Source organism: Zingiber officinale, chromosome 6A (genome assembly GCF_018446385.1).
Source record: "Zingiber officinale cultivar Zhangliang chromosome 6A, Zo_v1.1, whole genome shotgun sequence".
Lineage (NCBI taxonomy): Eukaryota > Viridiplantae > Streptophyta > Magnoliopsida > Zingiberales > Zingiberaceae > Zingiber > Zingiber officinale.
This window is the reverse complement of record NC_055997.1, coordinates 60,868,621-60,885,824: the sequence shown is the minus strand read 5'-3', so window position 1 is coordinate 60,885,824 and position 17,204 is coordinate 60,868,621. Positions and strand designations below refer to the sequence as shown.

The following is a 17,204-nucleotide window of genomic DNA, read 5'->3' as shown; positions in this document are numbered from 1 at the left end:
TAACATTTTTCCATCTGAATATCTTTTTTGCTACCTACTCAAGAGTATAATAGAAGCATTAATATGAAATTAATGATGATTTTGTAACGTCTCGATATTAATGACAACATTAACCTCATTAATGGTGATTTTGTAATGTCTTAATATTAATTGCAATATTAAACTCATTAATAATGATTTCATAATGTCTCGACATTCATGACAACATTAAATCTATTAATGGTGATATTAAACCTAGTATTAAATGACCATAATTTGGTCATTCATTATAGGCAAGGTGAGAGCTCCTATATAAGAGGTTGAATCTTGAGCAAATGGTAGAGTAGCGGAAGATATGCGAAAGAGAAAGCGAGAGCAATATCAAAAGAATTCCTCCACCTTCATTCCCTGATTCTTTCCGTACAGTTGTGCATCCGCTCAGCTGAACTACTCGTGATAGCACTCAGATGCATTCTCAGTTCACCATGAACAACCAGTGTTTAGTTGTGTGCATGGTTTTGCCATTGTATCGTGAGAAACAGATAACCCAAGAGAACCTTGAAGCACAGCCGTAGGTGGAGTGAATCTGTTTTAAGAAAACTGCATTGAGCACAGGCCTTGGCATCTTCCTCGACAAATTTCTTTCTCGATTAAGTTGCATGCGCACTGCATTGACTTTGCGACTTGAACCACTAGAAGCTTACTAGAACTATCTCCACTAACAGTCTGAGATCATCCGCTTAGGTTATCGCAACAGATAAGTTAGAATTGACTTTATATAATTTCAATTCAATAATTTTCACCAAAATCTCTGGTAAATTGTCCAATACTTAAGTTGTATGAATTTTAAAAATTAACCTAGAGTATGGTGATTGAGCTTTATAATGATTTTAAAGGGTATTATGAAGGACATTTTAGCAAACCAAATTCTTTATTGCCATTCAATAAAATTAGATTTAATTTATTCCATTTTTTAAAATTGTTTGGTCTCAAATATGTTATCTCTTTTTTATTTTACTAGATTCTTCCATTTCCAAACCAAAATATACAAATTATATCTTCTCAACCATATATAAATACTACATAAATTTAAGTCTCTCTAAACAATTCTTGATTTTTAGATCGACAATAAAATAAAATGATTATAGACTATGATAATCAAGCACTTAATTATTTTATTTACTACAATGTTACATGCGTGTTACAATATACGCCTTATACTTAAGGCATTCCAGTACTTCAATAACATACTATAAATCATCCAAACTCGATTTTCACTTTATTCAAATGTAGATTAAACCACCTTAAATTGTGATTGATCTGGCCTCTGATTATCGTCACTAGCTAGGATTTGTAGGGTGTGACACTCTTAAATAAGAACAGATTCAACCAACAACATATTGACATTATCTTTCATTGTAGTATTGGAAACGGTGTATGCGTCAATGTACTTGTAAAATTCTTCTACTACTCTTGAAAAGTTTACTATGTTTTCAATTAAAAGTCGAGGTACTTGCGTTTGATCGAGGCATTCTTTGTTGTGATCCTTCCATGCATCCTCCACCATCTCCATAAGATTCTTATAAGCCTCTTTTTCATCTGTGGCAAACTCTTTCATATAACATTCTACAGTTGAAGCTGTATGTTCTCTTTGTTGCTCCAACTGCAAAATTCCAAAAGAAATTTCAAGAAATAGAAAATATATTTTTGAATATCTACCAAATAAATTAATTGTCTAAAATAATCACCTCATGTGAAGTTACATCATCCATGAGTCTACAAATCATACAGCAGGCTTTGATGATTTTGGGGAAGCTGGCAACCCACTCAAATACCTCCTTTGATGCCACCTGATCCATGCCTACATAAGAGGCACATATAAGCAAACGATATCCAGTGGTGTCTAGTGAGTTACTTAGATGTTCCTCTAGTGTGGGTACATATTTTCAATGCCCCATTTGGCTTCTATGAAGAAAGACCTTGATATAGCTTTTATCTACATAAAAGGAAACGATAAACTTAATTAGTTTATATTTGACAAGTTAAAAACATACGTTAATCATTTTTACAATGTACTTAAATATACCTCATCTTGAAGAAATGATATGCGGTATTTCTCATCATTTTCTAGTTCATTTTCAAATTCCTTGAAAGTCCTTAGTAACTTGAGATAGAAATCCTTTAAGTATTCTGGTACTTCATCAATGGCTTGAGGTTCCCACCTGAAATGAGCAAACTTAACATGCATAATTGACTAACTATATTGTCACAATATCTTAAAGCTTTATAAAGAATATCAAAATTAGTTTGAAATAAATTAGAAATAATGACTATATAGTTATTTGATGTCATATTGTTACATGTTTGTTGTTGATATCTAATCTTTAGATAATGATCAAAATATTAGTTGACTTACAGGTATTTTAAAGTTGTTTTGACAAGATCAGAAGATGTGTTCATATCTCCTTCAATTGAGAAATAAAGTAGGTGCTAATGTGTTTTTTTAATCAGAAGTAGTCTTCATTGTTTTTTATTTTAAAGGAATATCAAGAATGCATTTTGCTATTTGTTATAATAACTTACAATATTTAGCTCATAATTCTTTTCCTTTTCTTATGTTTTTAATTATTCTTTTATAATTAGATCAGTAATTTATCATTTTATAACTTTCAGTTTTTTTGTTTATTTGAGTTGAATTTATTTTAATTATGATGTTTTATCAGCTATGTAGACTACTCAACTAATTGCAATATTAAGAAAAACAAAAATTAGCAAAATAATGGATGCAATAGGTACCTTTGAATTGCCTCAGTTAATAATTGGCTCTCTTGCAGTGTGCTATAATTATCATATATGTCATCCAAAACTGACAACAATGCAATAACCTTGGTACAAATTAATCTTGCACGAGAATAGTGAGGCTCAAAGTGCACATTATGTATCCAATAATAACATTCCACAATTCGATCGCGAGCAAAGTTTAGTGATTTAGCAAGTGCTAGATCATTCCACCATCTTCAAATAGGTAAAAAAAAAAGATGAGACAATATAATTAGCTTAAACTACAATAAAACATTTATTTAGACAAATAAATCATGTGAATTATTATAATATGTGAGTTTGAAATCATTTATTCAACTTCTTTGGTACTCACACTTAATTCATGTGAAAATATTCAAGTACTCCAATATTTCTTCATAAAAGAAACTTCACTATACTTACATTGAAATTTTCTTTAGTTCCTCTTGGTGAAGAGATTGTAGCAGATTAAAATCCAACTTTGCAAACTCTAATATTGCTTCATTTCGCCTTTCCTCCTCTTGATAAATAGGGATATATTTTCTTGCCAAGAGTCGTTTATTTCCCCGGCATAGTGGTGTTTCAAGGAAATGAGACACCAATATCACTAAAGGTTGTTTAAGTTCGTCCAACAATGATGCAAGTCTATTCTTTGTAAACAATATGGCTTCATCAAGTATATACTCCCCGTGTATCCTAAGGTAAGCTGCATTGTATAAGCTTAATAATCCCTTCACATCTTCATTCAAGGTTGACATGAAGTTTCCTTCCTCATCCTTGAACTTGTTAAAAACATCTACAATAGTGGGAAAATACTAATAATTATCTCACAACAAATCAAATAGTATAGTAATATAGAACAAACTATTTGATTAGTTTTTTTTTTTATGATATATAGCATGTAAATATTGTAGCTTATATTTAAAAGGTTTTAATGATGACCTTTCTAGATATATATTTTTATTTGACAGAATATATAGTGTAATAGTTTTTGCTTATTTATATTGTTAACTACCTGCAGGCACATAAAAACTATGTTGCCTAAGTAATCGAAAATGGAGAGAAGTTTCATAAAGTTCATAGTTCTTAGCATCATGCTTAGAAATTAAACTTAATGCCGCATCTATTTCTTTCTCAAAGTGATAATCCAATCCGAGCAACTGAATTGCATCGATCAAATTCATAATTTGCAATATGTCACTGGTTTCTCGAAACAAGTTCTTTATTTGCTCCTTTAGCTCTTCTGCTCTAATCCACACCTACATCATCAAACATGAAATTCAACAACTATATATATTACCTTTAAATAATTAAAACAAATAATTCAATGCTTTTCAATTTCCTTTAAGATGATTATATATTTTATGAATAGGTGTTTATTAATGAAAAAATTGAGTGATAAATAATGAATAAATGTGGAGGGAAGTTAATAAAATACCTCTGTGAGAGCAGGAGAAGTAGTGTGGTGGATGAAATAATCGCCCCAAATACTCGGATGATATTTTGATGTTTTACGAATTACTATATCTTCATTGCTAGTAACCGGGGTGGTTGATTGCTTCTCCATCTTAATTAGAAACTTAGGAAGTAGTGATCAAGAGGTTTGTGGCTGATGCATAGCTTTCACTTGCTATTTATAAGCTTATCTAATGCACGTGGAAAATATTTTAAAGCATGTGCAAGACCTATTTAATTAATTAATTACCTTATAAGTTAAATTCTTAGACACTTTACCCATATAAAAAATATTATATTTCATAGACGGATTGGACACAGAAAAATGACATAATAAAATTGCCGGATTGAATTAATGATACATTTATACTGAAAACGATTGTCTGTACGACACATGGTAAAGGGTAAACATCGTTAATAAATTTGACACAAATTGTCAAATGGGCATCTTTTTTTCATTTACGTCAAATGGACGCCCTATTAAAACAAAACTATCCAAAATACCCTTCTAAATACTACCTTTCTAAATCGGGTTTTAGATTTTATGATGTGAATCACAGCCGACAAACTTAATGTTATCACCCAAGAGCGCTAGAGGGGAGAATAACTCCGATCACTTCGATGAAGTTGCATAATAGAAATCTTAAAGTAAGAGAAGTAAAACAGGAACACACACTAATAAATTTGGTTTTACTTGGTTCATCGTCTCCCAAATCCTAATCCTAATGACTACCATCACTATCCTTTTCCTTTTTGGATATCTTTAGTGGCGAAGAAGCCTCTTAGAACTTATTCCTGTAACATATAATCAAATACAAAGATATAAATGAAATCGAAAAAAATTAAAGCAAACACACGTCTACACAAGTAAACTTTGATTTGGATGCTTCTTATTTCTTTGAAGTGCCTCTTGTTGGTTTGAAAATGCGACAATACTTCATTCTCAAACCCCCAAGAACCAACTACTTTAAATCATCTCGAAACCCTCTTTTAAAAGTTGTTGCACCGGCTGATTTCTACCAAGCAATCGGCTATAATCTCCCACCAATCGACTTTAAGGAACTAGGGCGCTAAGCACGCTTAAGCGCAGTGGAAAACTTCTAGTTCCTCTAGAAGATCTATACCAAAGGAAAGACATGTTACAATCTATACTAAGCTAATATCATGATAGTATACCTTTGATGTGTGCACAAGAACTCCAGACAGCTTGGATCTCAACACGATCACACGTTCGTGCCTCTATGGTATCCACACGAACAAGTGTTCGTTTGTCTCACAAACTCGCAAAGTGGAGAAGGCAACCACCTAAGGTTGTGCTAGCAACCTTGATAGGAAGTCTCGGACTAGAGGAGAAGAGAAGAGGAAGGAGAATGAAGAAGTACACCAAAATGAGAGGAAAAAATGCTTAAGTATTTTCATCCAATGAAAATACTTAATGAGCATTAATTCAATTAATGAGCATTAATGAATATTTACACTCCATTAAGGACCACATTTAAATGTCTTCATTTTGAATTCAATTTCAAAAATTGAATGATTCATGCAACAACAAGCACACTGAGTGATGGTCGTTAAGAAGATTGTTACATCTTATATAACCGCTCTCTAAGAGATCAGTGCTAATAAAGTTGTTACACTTAGCTGCTCTTCCAAATTAATCAGAGATACACTTATAATGGCACATAGCCTCTCTCATGATGGTATATATTCGTTATTCAGGAAATATCTAATCTCCTTGTGGCACGTAGCCATTATCTTGGAGATATCCATGTCTTGTATTTACATTGATTAAATAATCTTCATTTATATCAATATGACATCTCTAATCTCTACTATTCTGTCAAGAGCATATATCATATTCAATACTCATAATCATTTCGATATATAACAAAAATTAGTCAACTAGTGAATAACATGGTAGAATTTCCTTGATTTACTTCGCATATTCACTGAAATCATAGATATATAATTACCGAAGTAAACGCACATGAAGTAAAAGAGTATTATTTTACTTCGTCTTATCACTGAAGTCGTATATATGAAATAGTGAAGTTTTTGATCGGTTCAAGGAGGCAATACTGGTTCAAAGTTGGACTGATGATGAAGTAAAAAAACATCATTTACTTCGTTGGTTTTGTAATATGTCGAAGTAATAGATGATATATAATTTTACAGTTTACATTAATTACCGAAGTAAATATATTTTATAACTTTGTCATAATTTGTATTTGTCGAAGTATTTGATATTATATAACTTCGCAGTTTACATTTATTGACAAAGTAATTGATTTAAAAGACTTCATTGTTTTGTATTATACTAAAGTAATTGATAAGAAATGATTTCGTAATTATCAATGAGTCCACAAGTTTATATCCACCAATCCACAAGTATATATATGCTAATCTATAAGTATAAAGCCAAAATTATATATTAACGAATTCACAATTTACATTCACCAATCCATAAGTATAACAAAAAAAAAATCCACAAAATCAAAAGTGTATCCATAAGTATATAAAAAAATCTACAATGAAAAATCAAATACTTATCCCAACGTGCACAACCTATTTAGGCACATAGGTACGAGTAGACAAATTTGCTTCATTCACTTTTGACTTCATCACATCAAAATTCATTATAATATTAATTTTTCATTGTTCCTGCAAATTGAAATGGAAAAAAAAATACAAAATGCATTTAGATTGGAGAGAAATAACAAAGAAATATCTAAAACTGAACTTACATCATATACCTAAATTACATATTGCACCTTTACATACTAAAACCTGACATCCTTATCAATCACCTTTAAACCTTTTATAGAAAGTGACATAAAAAATTACCATATACTACACCTGCATTTATACTCCATGAGGGAGTTAGGCTTAATGATCTAAAAATAACAACTAATGTAATAAAATCTAACGATAGATCCAAGAATTAAAGATAGGTTGAATTCTAGTTGAATGCTTATTATGTAATAAAGGATGTTAGCATTCAACAAGAATAATAAACAAAGTAACAAAATAAAAACTAAAATGTTACTCTTTGTATGCCAAACAAGAGTACTAACCTCCATATTTATCAAAGAATATCAACAACATATCGTCATCATCCTCATCTTCAAGCCCATCATCAACACTACCCATATTCAAATTCTCTAAAAATATTGAAACAAAATTGAGAATCCACAAAGGATATTGATTAAAATTCCCTTCATGTTTTAATATAATGTCACTATGCCTACCAACAAAACAAATATTAGTTGGCAATTTTTCATATCAAAATTGTCATTTACTTCCTATGAAATGAAAATATTATAGTCATGACTCAATCCTCACTAATTAGCAAAAATAAGACACAAATTTCATCCAAACTTAGGACTATAAGCATAAATAGAGCTGAATAAAGAATTCTTTGCATAACAGATTGAGAAGGATGTGGAAAATATTTAATACATCTTGATTGAGAAAGAAAAATATAATGTAAAAGGAACTCCAGAAAGCACATCATCCCCTCTCTTTCCAACCATATACATGTTTTCATGACTAGTTCAAAGTATACAAGTGTCATAGTTTGGGGCTTACGCTGAACAATACATGTAGCTACTCCTAATACCCCATGAACACATGTAGCTACTCCTAAAAACATCATGAAAAGGTAATGAAACATGTAGATTTATCTATTAATATTTTAAATTTCAAATTCTCTTTAAATATCACCATTCCTATTTCCTCCTAGAATTAAGGTGACAAATTATTTGTTATTTACTTACAAGATAAAAAAGCTAGGTTGCTGCATCTCTAAGAGCCATCAGAGCTGTCATGTTCTCATTTGAAGACATGGTTACCAATGTTTTATCTCTAATAATAGGAGAAAGCTAGCAGAAACTAGCTAATTTCACCTCTAAGAGCCATTGTTGAGTGTACTTGCATGAGTTGAATCCATATTTAAAGAAAATGTCATCTATGTGTCTTTACAAGTTATTCCACTGATTATATCTATTTTACTTATGTTTATTTCACAAGAAGTTTTATGTGAACTTAAACATGAATACACAAATTTCGAAGGTGGTAATATGAGTGACTGACTGCGTAGAATCATGCTAACAGTGTTTCTATTTCTTCTCTGATAGGAGAAAGCTAGGTCGTTGTGGGTCATCATCAAAACTTATATGAGTGACCAAACAAACACCAAGGACAATCCATTTGAATGCCTTTACCCATTATTGAACCTGTAGCAACCTATACAACTCACATAATTCACAGAACTAAATATCAATATGCATATTTCAAAGAAGATATCTTGAACTTGTCTAGAAATTTATTAGATATAAGTAAACTTACTGCATACAAAGAAAAATATTACTTGAAAGAAAAAAAGCATGAGTTGAATCCATATACTAATAAAAGAAAAAACACATATCTGTTGTCGAACTTAATGGCATGCTCAATCAAAGGGCCAATGGAAGCGCTCTCAAAAACCAATGATGCAATCAGAAGTCCAAACCTCTTCTTCTGTTGCAAGAAAGAATAGATGAACAAAAGGAAAAAAGGAATCTTTATCTTCTCTGCAACAGATGGTCACGAAGAAGAACTCACCTATTCATATAGGGGCATGGAAAGCAGCCACATGATGCTAACAAAGCAACCAATCATTGTTAAATCATATGGGAGAAAAGGCATTGATCCGTGCAAGCATCATATGGTTTTGAACACTTAAAGGGATCTAACTGAATTTTTTTAAGGAATTCCGAGTCCATCTGTAATACCCCGATTCAGAGATTCTGATTAAGTATGGCTTACAAGGTTAGATGGTATTATTCATATCACCAAGGTACACCTTCCTTTTCAGAAGCTCAAACTTAAGAACTCCAAAGTTAAGCGTGTTTGGCTTGGAGAAATCTGAGGATGGGTGATTTCCTGGGAAGTTTTCCAGGATACGTGAGAGGGAGGACAAAGCACGCTGAAAGGACTCCGATGGTCTGTGGAACTATCGTCAACTCGATGGGCAATTCTGGTGGCATTCCTAGCTCAGTCTGGGTGGGGCCCACCCGGGCCAGGGCGTTACAGATGGTATCAGAGCGACCTTGTGACCGTGAGTGTGCCTATGGCAGGAGCACCCAGGGCACCACCTAGCGATGGAGAATTTGGGATTTGTCTATGGTGTGATTCGTGGTTACACAACGAGGACGTTGTGTCTTTAAGTGGGGGTGATTGTAATGTCTCGTTCTGAGATTCTAACTAAGTATGGCTTAAAAGGTTAGATAATACTATCTATATCACTAAGGTGCACCTTCCTTTTCGGAAGCCCAAACTTAAGAACTCCAAAGTTAAGCGTGAGGATGGGTGACCTCCTGGGAAGTTTTTCAGAGTGTGTGCGAGTGAGGACAAAGCACACTGAAAGGACTTCCGGTGGTCTATGGAGCTAGTCGTTAACTCGATGGCAATTCTGGTGGCATTCCTGGCTCGATCTGGGTGGGGCTCGCCCGGGCCGAGGCGTTACACCACCATCCGCCATGGGATTGAGAAGAATGCATCCTGCAACCCTCTCTTGTTGGTAATTACGCAACCGCTCCCGCACCCCCCCCCCCCCCCCCCCCTATATTTCCCCCTCGGCACCAGCCCCTCCGGCTGCATCTTCTTCTGGTCCTACGCCTTCTACCTCTTCCACTTCATCCACCTCCTCCGCACCTTCATCAACATCCTCCATCTATGCTACTGCTCCCTCGTCGTCATGTTCTGCCACTTCGTCTCCTTTAAGAATTAGGGAAAAAGAGGCGTGAAGGGAATCAGGGAAAAAGAGAAGGGAGTACTAGTATTTTTCGTCGATAAATCACTAGCAAAAAGAATGAAGGCGCGCCGCTAGTGTTAGAGAAAAGAATGGGGTGGGTCACTGGTAGTTTGGGCGTTAAAATGAAATTATCTTGTTCATCTTTTTTACTTCGGCATCTATAAATTATTAAAAAATATATATTTTTTTACTTTATCAAATACATTATACCGAAGTAATATGCTACCAAAAAAAGGAGTGAAGCCCGAATTTTTTAAAATATGAAGTAAAACATACTTTTTTACTTTGCTAGTGTTGTTACCGAAGTTGTTTATTATATACTACAAAATTACTAATTATTGAAGTAGCTTGTGCCGAAGTAAAAATTGATTTTTCTACTAGTGTATAAGACCCCATTATTAGAGACAAAATCAGAAAAAGGGTCTGTTGCTGAAGGGAATGGAACCACTAACTGTCAACAAGCTGCAGCAGTAAGATAGCAAGCTACACAATCATTTTCGAACCCCAAAAAAGCAACTCTAGAAAAAATTTGTGGAATGAATAATTGTTCAGGATCTTTGGTGATAAGGATAATGGAAACTGAAAGGACACTAACTTCAAAAGGGTTTCTCCTGAGTTTTATTTTAGCAACCACATAATTATTTCTGCTGAGCTTTATTTCAACAATCACAGAATTATTTCAGCAACCACATAATTATTTGTTGAATATGTGGTTCAACAATAGCACTTTCTGTTTCAGAATCAACAATAACACATTTCGATTTATGAATTTTTCTAATTTCTCAATTTGATTTCTAATTTCTGAAATGAAACCGGAGTTCTAATGTTTTAAAGTACTCTAGTATTTTTCATATTTGGTTTCTGATTTCTCAAATGTTTTGAAATGCATCCCCATAGCATTTTCATATACTCACTTGTTCATCTCCAATTGCGTATAGTTTTTGATCTTCATTTGGTTCACTAACTTCAAGTTTGTTTGTTTCCTCAAACCAACTTTGTGAAACACAGTAGCTATAAAGAATCAATTTCCTTTATATTTAATTTAATGCAAGTACTAAAAATGGGAAAAATAAAAAGGGATCTCTTGGTTAAATGAAGATAGTAAGGTGACTATTATGGTTACGAGGTATTCAATTGTGGTTCTCTTATAAAATGTCGCTTAGTTTACATTAATTATTTTTTTTTGGTTTACAATATAAGCACTACACAAGATTAAATCTTATTTACATGTCTTTTTAAATTTAGATTGTCGTTAGTTTATTTACATTCTCTATTTTTTATTTTTATTGCTATTGTTTTTGTTTAATTTTATTAAAAATGATAATTATAATTTTGTGGTTGCTCCACCACAAGTAATACAAAAGACCAAGATATCTAGCTATCTAGTTAGGAATTGCATGAAATCACTTTACCACAAATCACTATGGGCAGAGTCCATGTCTGCACAAAATCACTCTACCACTGATCACTGTAGGTAGACAGGAAGTAGCTATCTAGCTATGGGCTGTAAGAGATCATTCTACCATAAATCACTGTGGGCAGCCTAGGATATAACACTCACCGTCGACTAGCTCTAACCTTAACCTACAATAGAAGGGAGCCCTGGTTGATAGGATACATGTAAATCCAGATGTATAATAATCACTGTCGACTGGCTCTGACCTCAGCCTATAATGGGATGGGAGCCCTGGTCGATAGGGTACATGCAAGTCTAGATGTATAACAATCACCATCAACTGGCTCCGACCACAAGCGAGCAATGGTCGTCAAACTAGCTCATACCACAAGGGAGCAATGGTCATCAACATGCATATAGTACAATGATGAACATGATGTAAATAATCAATGTGATATCTCCAATGGTACACACCCGACATATATGCACACACAATCATAGGTATAATCAAAATGATACCTCCAACAATACACACGAGACATGTATGAACACTCAACATATGTATAATCAACTAGATACCTTCAATAGTACATACTAGACACGTGTACACACCACAACACAGGTTTAATCAACAAATACCTCCAATACTATACATCAACCAGATGTACACACACGAAAACACATGTACATTCACAACATAAGTATAATCATCAAGATACTTATAACTAAACATGTTGGACATGTGTGCACATAACAAGAAAGGTATAATCGACAAAATACCTTCAATAATACCACCCGACATGTATGCACATAACAAGAAAGGTATATTCGACAACATACCTCTAATAATACTCACCCGACGTGTATGCACATACATCATGAGTATAATCAACATAATACTTCCAATAAAACATAATGGACACATGTGCACACACATAATAAATATAATCAACAAGATACTTCCAATAAAACTCACCTGACATGTATACACACAGAACATACATATATCCAGAAACATGATCCATCAATCACATATACTTATATGCATTAAAAGATCCAACATGTGCCTACCAATAACATCCACAATATATAGCAACACCTATAAATGCACACACTAATATATGCATAATAAGCATGATAACTCCTATAGCACGCACCAAACTCGTGTGTACGCTACTGCATATAAACAATCTTAAAGTAAATTCCTATCATACACACTATACACGTGTGCACCTACATAATAAGAATATCTAATAGTGAGAATGTATAGACAATAAAGAGATCATCTCAAAGATCAAGTATATAAGTATCAAACATAGATAAAATTCAAGTGGAGTCAAGATAAAGCAACCTAATGCATAAGATAATCTATGCACTAAGTTCAAAGAACTATAGAGGTCAAGGAAAAAATATCTGCCATTAAATGTAAGTCACGCTAAGCATCCTCATGTCCAAGAGTCTGCTTCAAATTGAATCAAAACTCTTTAACATAGAATATAAATCATACCAATCTACCATAATTTGATTAACCAAACATAATCCCAACTAGGGTTAGAAACCCTAATTGGATTAACCTAATCATATCACATACTCACCAAATCCATGGTGGCTAATAGTGGCTCACGACCGGAGGGATTCACGGCCAGAAGAAGGTGGATGAAGCTAGGTAGAGCTACTGTCCAGCAAATCAGATGCTCCAAAATCAGCACATAACATGGTTCGAATATCCAATTCACAATCACTACATTCTCAACTGAGAATTAAACCCGATCATTCATCCACAACCTTTTAAATTAGAGATCTTGCCCTTAAATAAGTTTTAGGCTAGAACAGATGAGGGGCGCTGATGGCTGAAAAGGATGAAATCGTCTATGATGCTAACGCTGGCAAAACCCACAACTTCAAGAACTGGTGCCTACTAGTGGTTGTGACTATGCTGGTTGGTGCAGGGAAGTGGCAAGTGGCGGTTCACTCTCTGCCAGTGACCACAACAACGAATGTAACGACCCGATCCTTTTTTGGCCTCTTGGGCGGCCCTTGTGGCGGCCCTTATGTCGTCGGCCCATTTTTGCGACCTCTCATGTCGTCGACCGACGACCCTTTGGCCGTGTCGTTACTCACTAGGACTTTCCACCCCTGGCCAGTGGATTTTTGCCTCCCCCAGGATTCGAACTCTAAACCTCCAGGCTTAAGTATTAGAGTTTATGAATCCTGGTAACCAAGTGAGATGACGACCCATTTGGTCGCCAAATGGGCCGCCAAATGGGCCAAGAGGGCTGGGTCGTTACAACGAAAATGGCAAGAACAACAGCGATTAAGGTGCCATGACCATGGGTAGCTGTGGGAGATCATGGACAGTGAGAAAAGAGAAGGACAATAGTGACAATCGGAGCATCGCAGCTAGGGTTAATGATGTCGGCCCTAGGAGGAAGAACAGGCGGTGATGACCTTGCTTGTGGCAATAGCAGTCGCTACACGAGGCTATAAGCATGGGGAAGAGACAAATGTAGCTCTTCAGCATTGTCTCAAACCTTTCGATGATGGCAATGACGAGAAAGAGGTGGCATTGCGGTGCCGCCACATTGAACTCCCATGGAAGGGATGGCGGTATGATGGGTGGCAGTGATGGCTAAGGCTACTTTAGTGCTTGCCCAGTTGTGGCACTAGCGATCGGCAATGCAAGTGGGTTGGCGGCGTGAGTTGAGGTTAGGGCACAAGAGAATAGAGGACTTGGATGCTTGGCTTCCGACAAGCACTTGGTATCCATGACTAGGAGATGGGAGATCGAGTGGCACTTGGGCGCCAACGACGGTGGATCAGGTGTAGACATGAACCAACGATGAGGAGAGGAGGGGATCGAAGAGAAGGAGATCAGGAAAAAAAATGATGGAAAATGAGAAGAAAAGGAAAAATAATAGGTTTTATAATCACAACTTAGGTTAAGATTAATTAAATTCTAAGTTAATTCCTCAATCAACTTTCACCTAAATAGTTATTTCAAACAGGCTTTCTCCTAGCACAATCGATCCATCCCCTTAAAAATGTGTCGTATGGACTCCATTTAAATCTTGAAAAATTTCTAAAAATTTTCAAAAATTTTAATAAGGTTATTCTTCCAATAACACTTACTACTTATTTGTCATATTTACATAGTCGATCTGATGCTAAGAGGTAAAGTCTAAACAAGTCTGGAGTATCAATATTTGACAAGTAGGTTGAGATAAACAACTGGATATGAGAGATGGTGAGTAGGGGTGTAAATGAACAAAATCGCTCATGAGATATTCAAAGCTCTATTTGATAAAAGCTTGTTTAAGCTTGTTTAATGACACTCGTTAAGATAAACAAACCAAGCTCAAGCTTCACAATACTCGGCTCGTTAGCTCGTGAACATGTTCGTTAATAAGCTCATGAATCAACTTTTAAATGGAAAAAATAATAGTTTTGATATTGAATTTATAGATTTTACACTCTACTTATGAAAAATATAAGCAAATATATTAAATTTATTCATTAAAATAAAATTATAAATTTTAATAAGAATATTACAATTTTCTCTAGATATATAATTTAACAAATATTTAAATTTATAATTTATATTTTTAAAGCTCGTTTAGGCTCGATAAAAGCTTGAATAAGCTTGTGAACCATGAATATATTCATTAAATAAAGCTTGAGCTTGGCTTGATTATAAACGAGTCAAACCCAAACATTCAAGAGTTCAACTCGGCTTGGCTCGGCTCGATTATACCCCTAATGGTGAGGTCGTGTTGTGGAAAGAAACAATCTTAGGTCGTTGATCTAACTGAAGAAATCGAAAAGGTTTCCAAATTGAGATCAAGACAGTTTTACTGTCAATTACTACTCATGCATCATATATTACTATCCTAACTTTGTTTTGAAGGAATATTTGTTTAACTTTGTTTTGCATGAATATTTGTTTAACACTGTTTTATCGGAACTGGTCTGATCAGTAAATCGAACCCATGGATTGGTTAACCAAACTAGGTTGATTTAGACCAGAGATTAGATCGTGCCAAAGCAAACTAGAAGCTTGGCCAATCGGTCAACCAAACCCAGTGATCGATCAATCGAACAATTAATGCATCAATGGAGAATTAATGGAGAATCTCGACGAACAAGAAAACTGCTTTGTTCGATCGACTGAACAAGGTAATCGGTTGACCGAACAATAATGCTCATAAATGCACAAAGATCATATCTCAATGAAGAAGGAAAGCAAGGTTCATTCGGTCGATTGGAGGATTAGTTGACCGAAAGGGTCAATCAGCCGAACATATTTTTAATCGATCGAACACTACAAAAAAATTGTAATTTAGCGACAAATATTTGTGAAAAAATATATTCGTCACAAATTTGTGACAACTTTTGCAACAAAAAACGAACTTGTCTCAGTTTAGCAATAACGTTTATGATAAAAATATTTTTGTCTCCAATTAGCAACAAAATATTATTCATCGCAAAACTCATTGGAAATTAGCGACAAACTACCATATTTGTCGGTGGATATCCGACGAATAATTGATTCACCGTAAATTTTTACGACGAATTTATGATTGGTCACAAATTTTGAGACGAATTTAGGATTCATCGCAAAATTTGCAATGAATTTTGGATTCATCGCAAATTTTGTGACGAAATTAGTATTTGTCACAAAAATCATTTTTTTCCTCAACTAGCCTTGGAAATGTCAAATTTATATATAAAAAAAATTAAATATGTGACAAACTTTGATATTCATCGGAGATTCTGCGACGAACTTTGAAATTCGTCGTTGATTTTGTGATGAACTTTGAAAGTCATCACAGATTCTAATTTTTTTTTTTTAAAAAAAAAAATTTCCAAAGTTGGTTGAGGTACCCAAAAAGCTCGGAATGATAAGAAACCAATATCTATGGGTTCCTATAAATCACCTGATCATATATGTGCCCTCAAATATCTATTATACCTAATATATTGGCATCATTGATTTTATGAAAATGATGAACATTTTTAGGGCACCTTCACAGTAAAAAAAATCACCGGTTATGTAAAACTACTGGTTAAGGATATTTATATAATCAGCAGATTTATAGAAACTCATATAAACTAGTTTCATCACATTCTGAGCTCTCTAGGTACCTCAACAGATCTCGAAAAGTTGAAATTTATATATATAAAAAAATCTCAAATGTACGACGAATTTTAAAATTCATCGCAAATTTGTAACGAATTTCAAAATTCATCGTAGATCTACAATGGATTTCAAAATTTATGGTAGATCTGCAACGAATTTTGGAATTTATCATAAAGTTTGTAATGAATTTCAAAATTCATCACAGATTATAAATATTTTTTTTTAAAAGTAAATTTTCTGAAACCGGTTGAGGTACACAGAGAGTTCGAAATAACAAGAAACTAGTTTCTGTAGGTTCCTATAAATCCCTTCATCATATCGATTCCCTCAAAGATCAATTTTACCTAATATATTGAGATCATTGATTTTATGAAAGTGATTAATATTTTTCAGACACATTTGAGGTAAAAAAATCACTGATTATGTAAAATTAGTGGTTGAGGACATTTAAAAAATTAGGGGATTTATAGGAACCAATAAGAACTGATTTCCTCTCATTCCGAGCTCTCTACGTATCTCAACCAGCCCTAGAAAGTTGAAATTTATATAAAAAAATCTCAAATCTATGATGAATTTTGAAATTCATCGCAGATTGTAAATATTTTTTTTTTAAAATAAACTTTTTGAAACCGATTGAGGTACCT

General features: G+C 34.0%; 1 pseudogene; it reads right to left on the bottom strand.

Moving 5' to 3' along the window:
• Positions 1–1,131: 1,131 nt before the first annotated feature.
• On the bottom strand, positions 1,132–4,400 carry LOC121996431 (annotated as a pseudogene).
• Positions 4,401–17,204: the final 12,804 nt, after the last annotated feature.